The following is a 17,400-nucleotide window of genomic DNA, read 5'->3' on the forward strand; positions in this document are numbered from 1 at the left end:
CAAGATGGCATCCACAACAGAATCCCATATGTATAAATTTTAAATTAGAATAGTACTTAATTAAAGTATTGTTTATAAACAAGCTTGAAATTAAAACACTTTGTTTCTTTACTAACAGCTTGCTAAGTGTTAAATAACTATAACAAGGTCTGACAAAGGAGTTTAAAATCTAATCTGTATAAGGGATTTATTACCAGCAAAGCTCAAAAAAGCTATCCCTTTCGGTGCAGAGCGCTCAAATTCACACTTATTTTCATTCACTCCTTCAAATGGAGTAAATTAGTTTGAAAAGAAGTGAATGAGGGGGATTCTGGATATATTCGTGCCAGAGATCAATGAACTAAACAGAAAAAAGTTTGCACATAAAAGAAGGCGGAGCCTCAGAGCCATGCCCACCTATTTCGTATTCACCACAGACCAATTTAAAGGTGTTTCCAAGCTGAAGCTAACTTTTTTTCAAACAATTTGCTTTGGCAAGCTACTTCAAACTCTGAAACAAATGTTTTTTCCTGATTTTGTTTAAAATATCACACTAGTTCATTCTTCAATTTAGCTTGAAGCATATCAGAGCGCTTACAGTCAAAAGAGTTCTTTCTTTCCTTTCAATTAGGCACTGTTTCACTAAGTCCAGGGTTAAAAGTAGGGTGTGAAAACACATGAAACACTCACTTCAGTATGTCTGTTCACTCCGCGCTCTCCTTTGGGCTTCTCCTGTGTGAAGGTGGAAAAAAGAGAGAAAGATTGTTACCGTACCCCTTAAGATGCAAAATTTCATGGCTTTAAAATCATTTAATGCTGCGGCTGTCACATCAGATTATTGATACGCATGGATTCGCTTTTATCCTCCTGCGCTTCGGGGTCTGCGCTATACAATGTCAATATATTTCTGTTGGGCAATTTATTACTTTTATTCCAGCTCTGTGTACATTTCGGCAGCTAAAAGAAAGAAAATAGCACGCCATACATTAGTGTCATCCTTAATCAATCTTAAACGGAATCTATTTGAAGATAAACCAGAAAACAGGAGCCATACAAAAGTAATGAACCTCCATGAGGCTTCCTGGGGAATACATCCAATCTTGTATTTTCTGAACCCCCCCTCCAAATCTCCCTCCCACACCTTTATTAGCATGCATGGAGCACAGCAAGAGCTTCAACTCCAGGGAGGAGCTCCAAAATTCATTTTCCTTTTCCTTTCTTTTCGTTTTTTGTTTGATGAAGCTCATGGAGGAATAAAAACAACTAAAAGTCTCTTTCAATCTGACCGCCGGCACTAGCTGGAGCGCAGTTGAATATTAAAGTTTTGAAAGGCGCAAAGATGCTCTCACGGCAACATATCTGAAAAGTACTTCAGACTTTGATTTATCACCTAATTCCACATGAAATTAACTCATTTTATGAGAATGAAAGTTATCCTTATGCACGATTCTGTTCTGTGCAAAAATCTACACGCCCTTCAACAAAACAGCATTTTCTAAACGGTTTCATTTTGTGTATGCAAATAAGACCGGTAATTAACAGTGCAAGTGTCAGAGACTTGGCAGTGTGGTGTGATGTGATCTATTATGCTCTCCACACAGAAAAAGATTATGAATTCATAAATAACATCACACACACAAGGTAATTAGTCCGTAGCAGGGAAACCAGAAAAAAAATAGCCAGATAAACATCATCAGTGCAGTAATTGCATTTTGAGTCCCATTTTCTATTAGGATCTCTCTAGTGTGCCTTTTAGCTTTCCAGAATTGCGGTGTGCCCGAATAAATATTGTATAACAGTTCGAGCTGTCTAATGTGGTCGTCTGTGGTGAGGTTGCATCATCCGCACAGGTGCATAATGCGATTACGTGACTGTTTAGTTTGATGCTGAAATACACTCAAGATGATAAAACCGCACTGAAATATAGTTTGTAAACTGCACCGGTGTTTCAGTGCTAGCTTATAACAAAGTGTAGAGAAGCAGTTCGGGTTCAGGGGATTTGAGGAAAGAGAGGCCTCTTAGCGTAATGCTAATAGGGCTAATGATGTAAGGCAGTGTGATGATCTAGACAGATAATAGAAGAATGAGTCATCCAGGCCTCAGACTCCAGCAGCATCACTCTGTGGCTTCATATTCCATCAGGATGTGTTCGGCTAAACAAATCTCTGAGGACTTCACAAGATGCTTTTAGCCTCATCTGCAGCTGAAGATGGCATATGCTGCTTTCAAACCCACATGTACGAGTTGGGCATATGTTATTGTGACATAGTTAGGACAAAAAAAAAAGTTAAAGTGGCCAATTCAAAGCAAATTTACAATAGACAAAAGCAAAAACTTGGATATGCGGATTGGTGTTTTTCAACTGCTTGCTTTATTGATTTACAAATAAAGGGATTTGTCATCTAAAATTGGCAAATGTACTCACTATTTATCATGCTCAAGTGGTTCCTTTGGTATCTTTTTATGTTGATAACAAAATAAGATATTTGGTAAGACTTTAGGTCATAATTCATGATATTAACTGCATTGTAAAACCCCAAAAAGTTAAGGTAACACAAACCATTTGAGGAAACCAATTGCAACAAACCATTTAAGTTCAAAAACTAATCCTTAGTGCTGTGAACATAATACATTTGAGTAAACAAAGCAATTTGAGCACAATAAAACCCAATAAATTAAGAGAACTCAAACCAACTGAGTACTGTAACACCAATAATTTAAGGCAACTTAAACCATTTGGGGAAACCAATTGCTTCAAACCATTTGAATTAAAAAAGTAATGTAAATAAATATTGTGAACTTACTCCATTTAAGTTGAAGTAATGAGGTATTTAATGAAATTATTACCTTATAATACAGAGTTCAAAACTCTTTTTAAATGAGTAGAATTAACTTTCAGTCAATGTTGAGTTAACTACACTCATTTCATTTGATAAGGTTGACTATTGGGTTTTACAGTGCACTGGCTCATTATTTGCCTATTGTTAAGATATTAACTACACAAAAAAAAATGTTCAAAGATGATTCCTTGCATTTACTGCATTTTTTTAAGTGATTGTAAACAGTTTATTTGGGCTGTATTTTAAACAAACAAATTGAGTTCAACATTATTAAATTAAATTTGTTTGTTTAAATTCATTCATTCATTGATTTTCTTGTCGGCTTAGTCCCTTTATAAATCCGGGGTCGCCACAGCGGAATGAACCGCCAACTTATCCAGCATGTTTTTACGCAGCAGATGCCCAGCCGCAACCCATCTCTGGAAAACATCCAAACACACATTCACACACACACACACACACACACAACGGACAATTTAGCCAACCCAATTCACCTGTATCACACGTCTTTGGACTGTGGGGGAAACCGGAGCACCCGGAGGGAACCCACGTGAGCGCAGGGAGAACATCCACACGGAAACGCCAACAAGGCTCGAACCAGTGACCCAGCGACCGTCTTGCTGTGAGGCAACAGCACTACCTACTGCGCCACTGCTTCGCCATTGTTTACATTCAATACTTAAGTGTAGTAGTTTTAATGTGTAATCATAATCTGCATCTCTAATCCTACCCAAAAACTTCTACCTTACTAACTATTTATAAACAGCTAATTAGTAGTTTACTAAGATAGTAGTGTTAGTAAAAGGTTTGTTAATGGCGTGAATTATGACCTGAACTAAATTGTTACCAGAAATTTTGAAGAAACCTGAAAACCGGTAACCATTGAAATCCATTGAAGGGAAACAATAATATTGACTTCAGTGTTTATCAGTTTCCTACATTTTTTGCAAAATCTTCTTTTGTCTTCAACAGGATAAAGTAGAAGTGGAGGGAGAGGATATCATGACAGAATTTCCATTTTAATACATCAATAAAATTGTAAATTAAGAAACAACTTTTATTTTCAGAGGAAGCATTTAATTGCACAATATGTATATTTTAAACAAATGTGAGGTTCCTAAAATTAAAATTAGTTTGTTTAATATTAATCAAGAAGTTCTGAAAAAATTAATTCCATTTCCAGAATTTTTCAAGATTTTCAGTATTTCTACAATCATAATAAGAAAATTTATTTAAAAATGAATAGGTAAGATTGATATTTCAGAATAATTAAGCCCAAGCCCAGCAAAAACAAAAAAAAAACTTCTGTAGGATCTAGTGACACTGAATATGAAAGTAATTTCTGATTTGCTTAAAAAAATCAGAATAAGTGCCAAATAAATATATTAATTTATTTCATGTATCAATATGAAAATATATGACACCAGTGACAAATATATTTGATTTCTGAGCTAAAAATCTTAGTTAATGGTTTGTTAATAGCTAAAATTGTACATTAAAAATGTCACCATACAATTGAATAATATTTATTAATAATTAATGTGTATGCTCGTGTGCAAATAATATATCTAATTTGCCAGTCATTTATACCATATTGTTTTGCACAATTTAGGCCATTTTTTATAGTAAAAATATTCAAGTAAAGAATCAATGTAAAAAAGCTTACAGCTCACTAATGAGCAGACAAATAAAATCCCTTACACACAGCTAAAATCCATTCAGCTGATTGACTGCGAGAAAACAAAATGAACAAAGTATCACTTTTCTAACTGTTCTGCCTTTCTACTGAATTAAACATCAGAGCCAATTATGTCTTTTAGATCTTACCAATATTTGCATTTCAGACTGAATAATTAAAACAGAAATAAATTACTTAGCGCAAACCTACCCTGACCTTCCTAATGCACCTTCCAGTCACAATTAACTGATTCTCAGATACGAGTGTCTTGATGAAAAACATGCAGATATCAAAGACAAGCCGCCGCCGTAATCAAAATAATTATCAAGCTTTTCATGTACAACATTCCTCCTCTGAGTGATTCTTCTAAGACATCGAAGCAAACCGTGCGATTAATATCCAAAAAACCAGAAAATCCTATTTTACTCCAGATTTGAAGTAAATCATTGATTTATACTACCACCGAGATTCCTGCTCCTACAGAAAATTCTTAATCACGAATCAGGCACTAAATCAAACCTGCATGACTAAACCCTGGTGGGTCACTTACTAGCATGTAAATAAATTTCTCTCAGTTTGAAGTGTAGAGCATCTATATTTCCACTGAGAGAAGGATGTGCAGCTGTCGTCTTTTCAGATTGACCCCATAAGGCCACTTCTAATTGGTGATCTAAAAAGCAAAGCCACAAGCAAAGCGTAACAAACACAGGGATTATGAATGATAACGGACACCGGCGTGCTAGATAGAGGCTTGCCTTGGAGATAATAAATCTGAAAGTGGTTCTGAATGCATTATTCACCCGGAGAGATACAACAGAAGCTCGCAAGTCTCCCTAACTCACCCATATTGCATCTGAAAATTATTTTCCTGCCTGAAACTCATCTCCCACACACGCTCTGAGTTACGGATTGCATTATATTTGTTATTCTGGAGGAGCTTTGATGGTGGGTTTGGGGGCTGTTTGTCAGTGTGCTGCTACGGTGTGATACTCAACTTGTTTGATTAGACTGTGGGTTTAAGGGGCAAATACCGGCTGTGGTCGAGATATATGAGGAGAGTGAGTTATAATGTGATAAATTGGTTTGCCTGAAAGAAAGAAAAAACATGCCTGGAACAAATGTTTAAAATAAAAAAAATGCACTGCATGTATACATGTATAGTATATATACAGTCTTAAGTATCAATTGTGGATTTGTGACTCAAATAACTTATTTAAAGTTAAGAAATACATTTATAGCTACTTGTTTTTATCCATTTGATTATGACAACTGACAACTTGATCCATAGTAAAGACTATAGAACACACCAAGACGTGTCACTTGTATAGTTTTGAATGAGGAAAAGTGTAATGGTCAATATGGCAAATTAAGCCCTGCCTATTGACTTTATTCTCCGCAGACGAGCGGGCGCTGCCATTTGAATCTTTTTGGCACCGGACTTCCGGTCTCATTCACTTCCATTCATTTTTAGACATTAAAAACTGCTCGTTTCGCTGTTTGATGTTGCAAACTGATATTTCCTTGTTATATTATTCTACTTGGTCTGTATAGTCATGCAAACATTTGTTTGTAGAGCAAGTAGTTTGACCGTTTTTTGCCGTTTATTATTCCTTGTCATTTCTCCCATAGGCGACTGAAACGGAAGTTCTAAGACAATCGCGAAAACAGGCGCACTTCTGCATTTTAGAATAAGGTCAATACAGTGGAGGAAATCTGACGTCAATTTGTATGCAAAAACCCGGAAGCGAGTTAGCATTTTAGCAATTCCGGTTCCCTCGTCCCAAAGTCAATGGGGTTTTTGAATGGGGTTTTAGAAAAATCGCTTAAATAAGGTTCGTGGATAAAACAAACTCAAGATACTTTCACGTTTTGTTCTACGACATAAAACACATCAGTTACATCTCACTCTTAATTTTTTAAATCGGTTACGCTTCTTTAAAAAGACGGTTGCTATCAAGTTGCAAATGGGACTACAGGCGGTGTCGGAAGCATTATACGTCATCAAGCTTATAGCTGGTCTGGAGCGCAGCTCGCTTTTGTTGGGCATTTGGATTTGTCTGTTATTGAAGTATTTTCATGAATAGTATTTTAGAGTTTGTAGTGTTTTTCGAATTGGGATTTCATATTGTGTATAGATAATGCCTTCACACGTAAAGACTGTCAAGACAGATTAATTTGTTGATCTTTTATTTTAATTAAAAAATATTATGAAGATATTGCTTACCTGTGCTGTCTGTCTCTCTCCTGCTCTCAGTAGTGCAAACGTGTGTATAAATGTGTATAAATGCACACAACTTAACTGTCATTTTAACGTGATCAAGAGATTTTTCGACTGTTTTTTTCTTCATCTGAGCACATTTAACTCTGTCATAAATGAAATATTTACACTTCATAAAATGTAAACGCTAATGTGATTGTATGGGCTGCTTGTCGACGTACTTCGTGACAAAAAGAATATTGGATGTTGCTCTGTGTCTATGATGGAACGTGCAGCAGGCATATAGACTTGATCCTCATCCCTCATTTCTGTCTTGTGTTAAGGAAAGCGTGCTGTATGCATGTGAGTGATACACTTTATTTAAATATGTCTTATGATAATACTATGTAGGCACATTTATGCCAACAGTTTTAAAACTTTTTACAACAACCCATAAAGCAAAAAAAAAAAATTTATTTCCCACATAAAAATGTTCCAAAAGGCACGTAGGTCTATACAGATGTGTTTTTGCATATTTATTTTTTTATAATATATAATGTGCAATATATATATAATATACAGAGAGATTAAATCTTTGTCATGAACATTATTTCTAAAAATAAGCCAGTGCCCCCCAGTGCGCCCCCCCCCCCTATGTATAACTATGTTTTTAGTTATAACATTTAAATACAGTTCAGCAACATACATCACACGACCTGACGACAGAGAGAGTATACAATTGACCATCACTTAATTTACCATCACCTCACGATTAAAAATTGTGGCACTGATTTCATACAGGGTTCATACAGGCACAGCCTAATGAAAACCAAAGATTTTTAAGCACTTTTTCCAGCACCTACTTTTATTTTCGAAACTGACATGCAACGTATTGAACACCTGAAATGTATTCTCAGCAACCCATTAAAACATTGCATAGGAACTTGATTTATACAAAAAAATAAAATATAATAATTAATTAATAATATATTAATAATTAAGAATATAATAAACCCAGACTGACATGCAATGTATTGAACTTCTGAAATGTTTTCTCAGCAATTTATTAAAATACTGCATAGAAACTATCTATCATTTGTTACAAATAAAAACAATTATTAATAATAATAATAATATAATAAATAATCATATATTAATTATATAATAAACCTGCACTAAATGTGCTTGTGAATTTTTTTTTATTCTATTTGTTGATGTTTTCTAACAGATGGAAAAGAACAGAATATTTGTACTCAAGTTATAATACAATAACACTGCTAAAATAATAACATTTTTAGTAAATTATACTACTGTTTTACAAATTACTCTTTTAAAAACTACTCTGAGTACTAGTTAATTACTTTTGAAAAAAATGTGATTTTTATTATGACCCTTTTTAAGTATAAAATTGTTTATTTGCTTAAATCACAAAGCTACATATAGGAATTTGCACTAACAAAGTATGGTCGATTTTTCCGTTCATGACAATGCATCTTTTTTAATAGCACTGGCAAAACTACCACATACTTTTAAGGCCATAGAGACACATTTTTGTCCATTTTTAAACAAGCTTTGAAATGTTTAATTAAAGAAAAGATTTAATTTATTTTTTTTTACATATTTTACACTGTTTTCTTATTTGCTCATTGTCTATCCAATATTTTATTTTACACTTAATCTTAAACTGAAATAATTTTACAAAAAAGACAAGAACACTGTCAGTAAAAAAATAAAAATAAAACAAATGACTTTTACTTGAGGTATTTGAAATATGACGACACTACATTTCTTAAAGCAGTGCTTTATTTTTAAAAAGAGTACTTAATGGGACTTAGATCACTGCTCTGTCAACTTTTAATGTTGAAAATTCAATTCTACATTTTCACAAAGGGCATTTTAGTAGTTTAAAAAAAATGTATAATGCATAAGAAAATAATATATAAATTAATTAGTAAAATACAAAAAATGCACTTATTATTAGTTTTTTGCAGCATAAAATACAACATCAACCCAGACAATATGTCACTTTAAACTATTAAAAACAGTAATAAAAGTCACCTTTTTCCACCTTTAAAGGGTTAAAGGTTGGCAGAAGATCAAGGTCCCTTAATGCGATTCAAAAGCATAAAAGATAAAAAAAAAAAACATGAATCACAAAATTTAGAAAACTGTCAATTTATGGATATTTTTACAGTGTATAGTAACTAGCTACTTTGTAACTAATATCATGGTACTTTTTTAGATCACACATCCAAAAAGATCCTATCCCAACTACTTAAGAACACACTAAAAACCTCCTGTATCTCTCTGAGCAGGTTTGAATGTGCTATAAAGGTCAGTGCTCCTCTCCACTGTGTGCTTTCTGAGAGTGAGAAGACCATGTTTCGCGGCATGACATTTAACGCGTCTTCCTGTATGCGGCGGCTCACACAACCAATCCATCAGCACACTACATTAATGAAGGTGGCCTTCATGTCCCCATCACACGCATAAAACATCGCCTCCGAGCCTCCAGTTGAATATGGAGAATAAATATTGGTTTTATTATCAGTATAATTGTTATTTATGAACTAGCGAGCACAAGAAGATGCCGAGATGAAGGAAAAGCTGTTACGCTGAGGTGATAATGGCGTTCAGGGTGTTCAATGACAGCAGTAGATCAATAGGTCGTGTGGGTCTTCGGGCTCTTGGGATGGATAAGAGAGAAAGCAGTCATAACTCCTTTTTTGTAATGATGCCAGATTGTCCAGATGTGTTGTCCTGTTTATGACTTCTTTTGATGGCAAGGTCAAAAGAAGGGTTTGAGAAGCAAACACTCTCAGAAATAAAGGTACGTCACTGTGATAGTACCACTTATCTAAGGGTCCACATATACCTTAAATTACAATTTGTATACAATTTTGTATACTTTTGTACTTTTAAGGTATTATGAGGTAAACATTTGTACTATTTAGGTATTTATATGTAACTTTAAGGTACAAATGTTGACCTTTTGAGAAGGTACTTTTAGAAAAGCTACTGCACCAGTTACAGGTTTTGTACCTGAGGGTAAATCCACTATGTGAGGTATGTGAGGTGTCACTGGGGTGGTACCTTTTCAAAAAGGTACACATTTTGTACTTAAAGGGTCTGTATTGCAACCTCAAAAGTATATATTAGTTCCAACATTTTTCAAGAGGAATACTTTTGTACTTTTTAAGTATTAGTATGTACCCATGGGGTACACTCAAAAAAATGAATTATGGCTTTAGTTGGTCCAAAGAATGTAACTATGTTTAAATTAAACAATTCGCTTATGTTTGTGTATTAAAAATAAAAGTGTTGTGTTGGAAAAAATTAGAAAAAGTAAGTTTTCACATTTAAACAGCTCGCTTAATTAACATGAATGAAAGGGAGTTGTGTTGCTTCTGCAGTACTGCATTTTGGTCAATAGGTGGAGGAATATCTGCACATGCGCAGTTTCAAAACAACACAGGAAGTAAGAAGATTCAAACCACAACAATCACTCTCAGTTCGGCGCCATATTATGGGAATCAAAAGATGAAGATTACAGTACAAATTGAGAACGTGCACAAAGCTTTCCCCAATGTGGACACACAGGTGAGATTTTTTTTACTTTTTATGTATTTATACTGAGGCTGTGACAACATTTGAATCATAAATGTACTCTCTTGTAATACTATGTTGTGTTTGTGTATAGTATTGCTATAAAATTGCCATGTTCCCTGTGTCTTTTCCACATTATAGACAGATAAATGTAACGTTATAGATTCATTGTTTTGCATTCCTGTGAAATTTTATACTTGGTATATATTAACTCCCCCAAAATAAAGTTGCAAACGTTGGTAGTAAGGAATAGTCATGTTAGAATAGTCTAAGCTTTTCACTAATCATAGCACACGTGCTGCTGATAATGTGACAATAAAAGTGATTTGATTTTTTATTTGATTTGATGGTCTTTATTTTAAATGAGTATCAAGCAGTTTGTCGAGTTTGAATGCTAGTTTTGATAACTTACATAATATTAATTAAAATGTGGTGTTAGCACAGTGTTATTTATTATTTAATTGTATTATTCGAGCCTGTTAACTTAAAAAAAAACAGCAAAAATGCATTTGTGACACTTAAAAAGGATGACATCTAGCATGATGACATATTTAATGTAAGCTTATTTGTTTGGTCATCTAACACGTTTTAATTTGCTATTTATATTATTATATTTTATTATTTTAAATTTTTGCTCACTCACATCTATTTTCTCCCTCACAGGTTTACAGCTCAACCTCTAAAGTCGCATATCTGGCTGAGGAGACTGTGGATCATCCAGGTACTATGCCTTTAGATGCCTATACACACATTAAAATGATGTACAGTAAAAATTACTAGTAATTTTAACTACTAATTATTTAGTAAATTAATAATTGTCATTTCATGTCATTTAGAACATCACCAGTGGAAAAAAAGGTGTGAATGCATCCTCAAAGCCCCTAAGTGAGGGAGTACAAGGTAAGCTATTTTATTTTTTTAAACATTTTGTATTTTCCTCTTAAACCAATTCCTCCTTTCACCTTTGATCTGTTGGTAAATGTTTTATTTTTTACCTGACTTTTTTAGGATGCTGGGCATGATGAAGCGCAAACCTTGATGTGCAACACCACCTTATGAATCTACAGTAGTTACATTAACATTTAGCAGACTCTTTTGTCTAAAGTGACTTACAATTGAGGACACATTCAGCAAATCAACAGGAAGAGGCGATACACCCAAGATGTGCTAATTATACAAAAAATTTTAAGAATTAAGAATGCTTCTACATGTGGTTTGTCAAGCCCACACACCTGTGTGAAGCAGACTTCATGCACAATGTTTTGTTTTTTAGATATAGGGAGTGGTTGTAAGAATGTGTCTGGTGCAAATGTGCATAAATGGTGCAAGTGTCAGAGAGATGAATGTGTGTAGCTATTGCATGTACTGTCATGGTTGGTCTAATTTATAGTGTAGTGCTGATCGTGTTACTTTGCTTTAAAATGTTAATCTTTCTTTGAACAACTGAAGTGTTATCTGCTTTTTCAGTGTAAAGAAGGTACAGTATAGTTTACAAAAGAAGACTTGATTTTTCTAAGTATATTTTTGTGAATCATTTGAAGGCAGAATATTATTTTTGAATGTTTTTGTAATATATGAAAAGTATTATTTTGAAAAGTGTATTTTATGATGCTTTTGTAAGCATATTTTTGTTAATCATTTATTGTTTTCAATTTGCTTCATACTTGTATTACTATTATTTTAATAGTATTAATATTTTAATTTATTGTAATAATTGAAGATACAGATAAAGACAGTATTTGGATTTTGATAATCATTTTATTGCTGGAAAATGTGTAAAACTGTAAAAATGCTATGGAATAAACTCAATGAAACGGAAACTGTTTTTTTATTTGGTTAAACAAAACAATATCAATTTTAGAATAATTGAACTTAAATAACTACATTGATTAAAGCTAAATTATAAATGTTACGTTGATTGAACTAAACAACATTATATTACCTTTATGTAACTAACTTAAGTTCACTAAAATTAATATTCTTTCTTAAAGGTAACTTAACTCGGTTACGTGGAACCAGTGGACAAAAAAAAGTTAATTAACACCAACATATCATTTTTTTGAGTGTATTATTTATTCATTCATTCATTTTCTTTTCGGCTTAGTCCCTTTTTTTAATCTGTGGTTGTCACAGGGGAATGAACTGCAAACTTATCCAGAATATGTTTTACACAGCAGATGCCCTTCCAGCTGCAAACCATCACAGGGAAACATCCATACACACTCATTCACACACATACAATACGGCCAATTTAGCTTACTCAATTCACCTGTACGGAAAACCAGAGAATTTGGTGGAAACCCACACGAACACGGTGAGCCCATGAGGTAATAATATGGACCTTTTAGGTACAAATTTGTCCCTTTTGAAAAGGTACCATCCCAGTGACAGCTCATGTACCTTTATATCTGAGAGTGTAATATAGTATTTGAGGATGTTATTTGCTCCATTTTCACAAAGAGCAACGTTTATTAAGATAAGTTTAAGTCTTTTTAAGACAAGTAAAAGTTTATGCAGTTTATTCACAGCTTAGTCAGACAGGCAATGGTCAACAGAAACAAACAATATCACGTGGGTACTTCAAAAGCGTGGTGATGTTTACAGGCAGTGATCGGTGCAGGCAGCAAACGGGAAAAACAAAGAACAAAACAAGGGTCAGGAAACACAACAAGGTTATACTAGGGTACACTTTGTAACGTTACAGACAAACAGGACTCAGGACTGTGTGTGTGAATGTGAGGTGTATTTATACTCCTAGTAATCAGTTCATCATGAGCTTACAGCTGTGTGCGAGTAATCTGAGAGAATCAGAAACTGATGTGTGTGTGTGAGGTGCATGATAGAATTTGTAGTATAGTTCAGTAACAGATGTGTAGTTCTCCAGCGATCTGCTCAGAATAGCTCACTGGTGACCGTGACAAATATAGTTTGCGATCAAACAAACACAACAACCCTTTTATATAAACTGAAAATACACTGTAAAAAATTACCATAATTTCAACGGTAAAAAATGGTAAAAATGCTACAGTAAAAGTCTGTAACCTGTCTAACAGTACATTTCCATAATATATACAGTTAATAACCATAAATTCCAGTTATTCCCTGCATAACACTTCCTTTTTTGTGTGTGTTTTTTTCTTCTTTACTATGGTTCCTTTTTTTAACAGCAAAGTTTTGGCAAACACAGCTGTCGTTTCTTTACCGTAAAGGTTTTTAAACCATGTACATTTATATTTAGCTGAACTCCAATTACCTAAGTGCAGTCAGGTAAATTATTATTATTATTTATTATTATTTTTAGACTGAAGCATTTCTTTAATCCTGTTTCCACACAAAAACCCTTCAACAAATCACACTGAAGCATGAAACAGAACCACTGCAAAGACATACAACATGAGTATCCTTTCCTGTTGTAAAGAAGAAAGGCTGATAGCCACTTTCATTCTGGCCAGGGAAATTCAGCTCCTGATGAGGCGTTAAGCTCCTCTGTTCTGGAGTGATTTACTCTAATGGGCAGCCGGGGACCTGATTGCACACAGCCGATGCGTGGGTCAGTGCTTCTGCAAATGAGAGCCGAAATCGGGCATATTCACGCCGCTTGAGTTCCCAGAACTACACCGTTCCTCACTGAAGTGAATGAACATTGATCTACAAACTGCTTCTTAGATATAAAGCAACCTACAACTATCAACAGAGACTGTGATCACCATGTCAGACGCAATTGCCGGCATTAAACATGACGGAATCAAGTCTATAGTGCTAAATGGTAAGAGCCTGAGGGTGATGTCACAATAGGTAACTAAGCTCAATGTGACTATTAGTCATTCGTAGTCAACCACTGATGGAGTTGGTGGCAAATGAAGCAGGTGTGATTTATTATATACACTAATATTGGCACCGTTGGTAAATGAACAAAGACGACTGTAAAAAAAATGATTATATTTTTGCTCAAAGTGTATTTTAAAAAATAAGACGCTTGGGTTTATCTTGGATGACAGTAAAGGCTTTTTTCTTGAGACCCTTAAAATGTTTACTGCAAAACATTTTTTGCTTGTTTGTTTTTTGTCTTGATTCTAGTTCAAATATCTGCAAACTCTCAAATCAAGGAGTTCTAAAAATACTGCCTTGTTTTCTGAAATAACAAGTCAAAAATTAAGCAAGTTTTCCTTAAAATAAGCAAAATAATCGGCCAATGATATAAGCAAAATAATCTTGCTTACGCTGTCAAATAAGCTTATTTAATCAACATTAATTAACAGAAAATGCTTCTTGATTTTTTTATAAGTAAGAAAAGCATGTTTTTGACTTCAAGACCCAACTTACTTTAGATATTCTACAGCTGTGGTTCTTGGAGGTTTTTTTGGCCACTCAAACATCCACATAACAGCTTAAGGGCACAAGGTATACAGATTCGTCCACACTGTAAAAAATGATTGTGCCAATTAGTTATTACAACTTAATATAACACTTTAAAATTGCATTTCTATGCATTCTGTATATACAGTTGAAGTCAAAATTATTAGCCCCCCTGTTTATTTTTTCCCCCAATTTCTGTTTAATAGAAGATATTTTTAACACATTTCTAAACATAATAGTTTTACTAACTCATTTCTAACAACTGATTTATTTTATCTTTGCCATGATGACAGTACATAATATTTCACTAGATATTTTTTGACCAGATTTATATATTTAAATTTTTTAAATATCGGTTTTGCACAGTTTGCTTGAGTCAGAAATGTAAAAAGTTTATCTAGCGACACTGATGGTCATTTTCTCATTGCAATGTGATTTGTTTAGTGAAGTTTGAATTTGCAGACTTCAAAAAACAGTTTTTATTCTTAAATGAACCATGGTCTAGTAGTGAAGCCGTTATTTAAAGGTAAGTAACGTCAAATATGGGGTTGGCACTGTTGCCTCACAGCAAGAAGGTCACTGGTTAGAGTCCCGGCTGGGCCAGTTGACATTTCTCTGTGGTGTTTGCATGTTTCCTCATGTCCGCATGGGTTTCTTTCAGTTTCCCCCAAAGTTATAAGTTATAAGTGGTATATATGCATTGAATAAACAAAATTGATGATGGTGCATGAGTCTGTGGGTGAATGATAGGGTCAACTTCAACATTTAAGTTCACTAAACTTAAACAATTTCCATTACACTTGAATTATAAAGTCCTATCATCATCATTCCTAATTGCAAAACCCAATCTATTTAAGTTAACTAAGCTTAGACTAAATCCATTAGACTTTAATTGCCAAGTGCTGTCAACTTTAACAAGTTTAGACAACTTCACTATTTAAGTGAAGTAAACTTTTAAGGCGGCACAAACAATCTAAAACAGAAAAATATTTTACAGTGCACCTCCAGACTGATTAATAACACGTTCAGTTTACTGAAATATCTTAATCATTGCTGATGGTAGAAATTAGCATTTTGATGTGAATCAAAGCATGTTGCCATTTTTGCTTTTATCCATTGGGATGAATGAATGAGTGAGTATGGTCTATGTTACCTCAAATGTATAATATATACATACATACTTCACATACCCTTATGTCTTGGATGAAGAATTTCCATTTTTTTGCCACCCAGTTGTACAAAAAATAATAAACATAATTTTAAATAAAATAGCATGATCGCCTCATAGCAAGAAGGTCGCTGGTTCGGGCCTCAGTCGGGTCAGCTGGCATTTTTGTGTGGAGTTTGCATGTTCTCCCTGTGTTCGCGTGGGCTTCCTTCGGGTGCTCTGGTTTCTCCCAAAGACATGTGGTATAGGTGAATTGGGTAGGCTAAAATTGACTGTGGTGTATGTGTGTGAATGAGTGTGTATGCAGCTGGAAGGTCATCCGCTGCGTTAAACAAATGCTGGATAAGTTGGCGGTTCATTCCGCTGTGGAGACCCCAGATTAATAAAGGGACTAAACCAAAAAGAAAATGAATTAATGACTAAATAAAATAAATAAATATAAATTGGACTATAAAGGTACTTCAAAAATATTTAGCTTAAATAAATTGATGCCAATAACTGTGGCACACATTAAACAACACAGATTTTTTTAATTATTCTAATAATAATAATAACTATTATTATTATTTTTATTATTATTACATTATTATAGCTTTTTTTTTGTAAGAAAATTGTTCTCAGTGAGAGATTTTTTTGTCAATATTGAGACCAAAATATTAAACAATTATGCCTTTTTTTGTTGCTCATGTTTACCAAGAATGACTATATTAGTGGAGGGCACAGTAACAATATGCCACAATAAAACAAAGCAAAATCCAATTTCTCTCCCAAATATACTGTATAACACACAAGCAAAAGCTTTCAATCCAATAGGCGAAGATGAAAGCACATAATAATCACATTCCCAGCGCAAGGTGAAAGATTATATGAAAGACAGCAGAGTCTAGGACAGGCACTTTGGCATTCTACACCATGCCATCGATCTGTCATTGCCATCATTTCCTGCCTTAACAAGCAGAGGCAGTGTTCCAGGTTATTTATGTAACCCCCGTTGGGAGAAGACCTATTGATTTATTTACTCGGCTCAAACCAAGGATGCATTCCGTGCTCCGCTCCTGCAGGAGAACACAGGTAGGTGGTGGAACAGGATTTATGGAATGCCCTTTGAAATGAGCTTTGAATAATTTTTAATCTCATTTGTAGACGGGGGCAATATCTCTCACGTAGAGCACGAGACGAGGCCTGATGACTGTCTATTTGCGTCGCTTTCGAAATTTCAGACAGACGGAAGTGACCCTGAGTGACCTGATGGGGATTGATTTAGCTACTGATTTGAAAATTAACTTGAGGGAGAAAGGCAAAGGGAGAGTGCGAGAAAGCAGGATAAAGAGTGCATTATTATGAGCAGATGAAGGGAGATGAGAATGAATGCACTGTTATAGTTGGAAAATAGGCAGGGGTATAAAGCAGTGAATGAGTAGATTGAGAGAGCAGGTCCTGAGGCTGAGCCTATTGTTTCAGCGATAACATATGGAAAGTGATGCACTGTTTTAGAAATATTTGCTTGAAAAGAAAAGAATTTGTGACCACAAAATGTAAAGTAGGTGTATATACAATGTATATACAAATTATTATT

General features: G+C 34.3%; 2 long non-coding RNA genes across 12 annotated transcripts in view; one reads left to right on the forward strand and one right to left on the reverse strand.

Annotated features, from left to right (window-relative positions):
- LOC137488661 (uncharacterized) overlaps nucleotides 1-17,400 on the reverse strand; it is a 332,037-nt gene that overhangs the window by 259,699 nt on the left and 54,938 nt on the right. For 9 of the 11 annotated variants that reach the window (XR_015518527.1, XR_015518519.1, XR_015518518.1 and 6 more), the window contains one exon: nucleotides 670-711. This is a non-coding gene — a long non-coding RNA (uncharacterized LOC137488661). Of the gene's footprint in view, nucleotides 1-669; nucleotides 712-14,623; nucleotides 14,721-17,400 lie in introns of all 11 variants that reach the window. The other 2 variants (XR_015518528.1, XR_015518526.1) reach the window with 1 other exon arrangement.
- On the forward strand, nucleotides 10,199-11,448 carry LOC137488588 (uncharacterized). Its single transcript, XR_015518530.1, has 4 exons — nucleotides 10,199-10,294; nucleotides 10,964-11,021; nucleotides 11,137-11,200; nucleotides 11,309-11,448. It is a non-coding gene; the product is annotated as an uncharacterized LOC137488588 (long non-coding RNA).

The sequence above is a fragment of the Danio rerio genome, chromosome 20, assembly GCF_052040795.2.
Source record: "Danio rerio strain M-AB ecotype USA chromosome 20, GRCz13ab, whole genome shotgun sequence".
Taxonomy (NCBI): domain Eukaryota; kingdom Metazoa; phylum Chordata; class Actinopteri; order Cypriniformes; family Danionidae; genus Danio; species Danio rerio.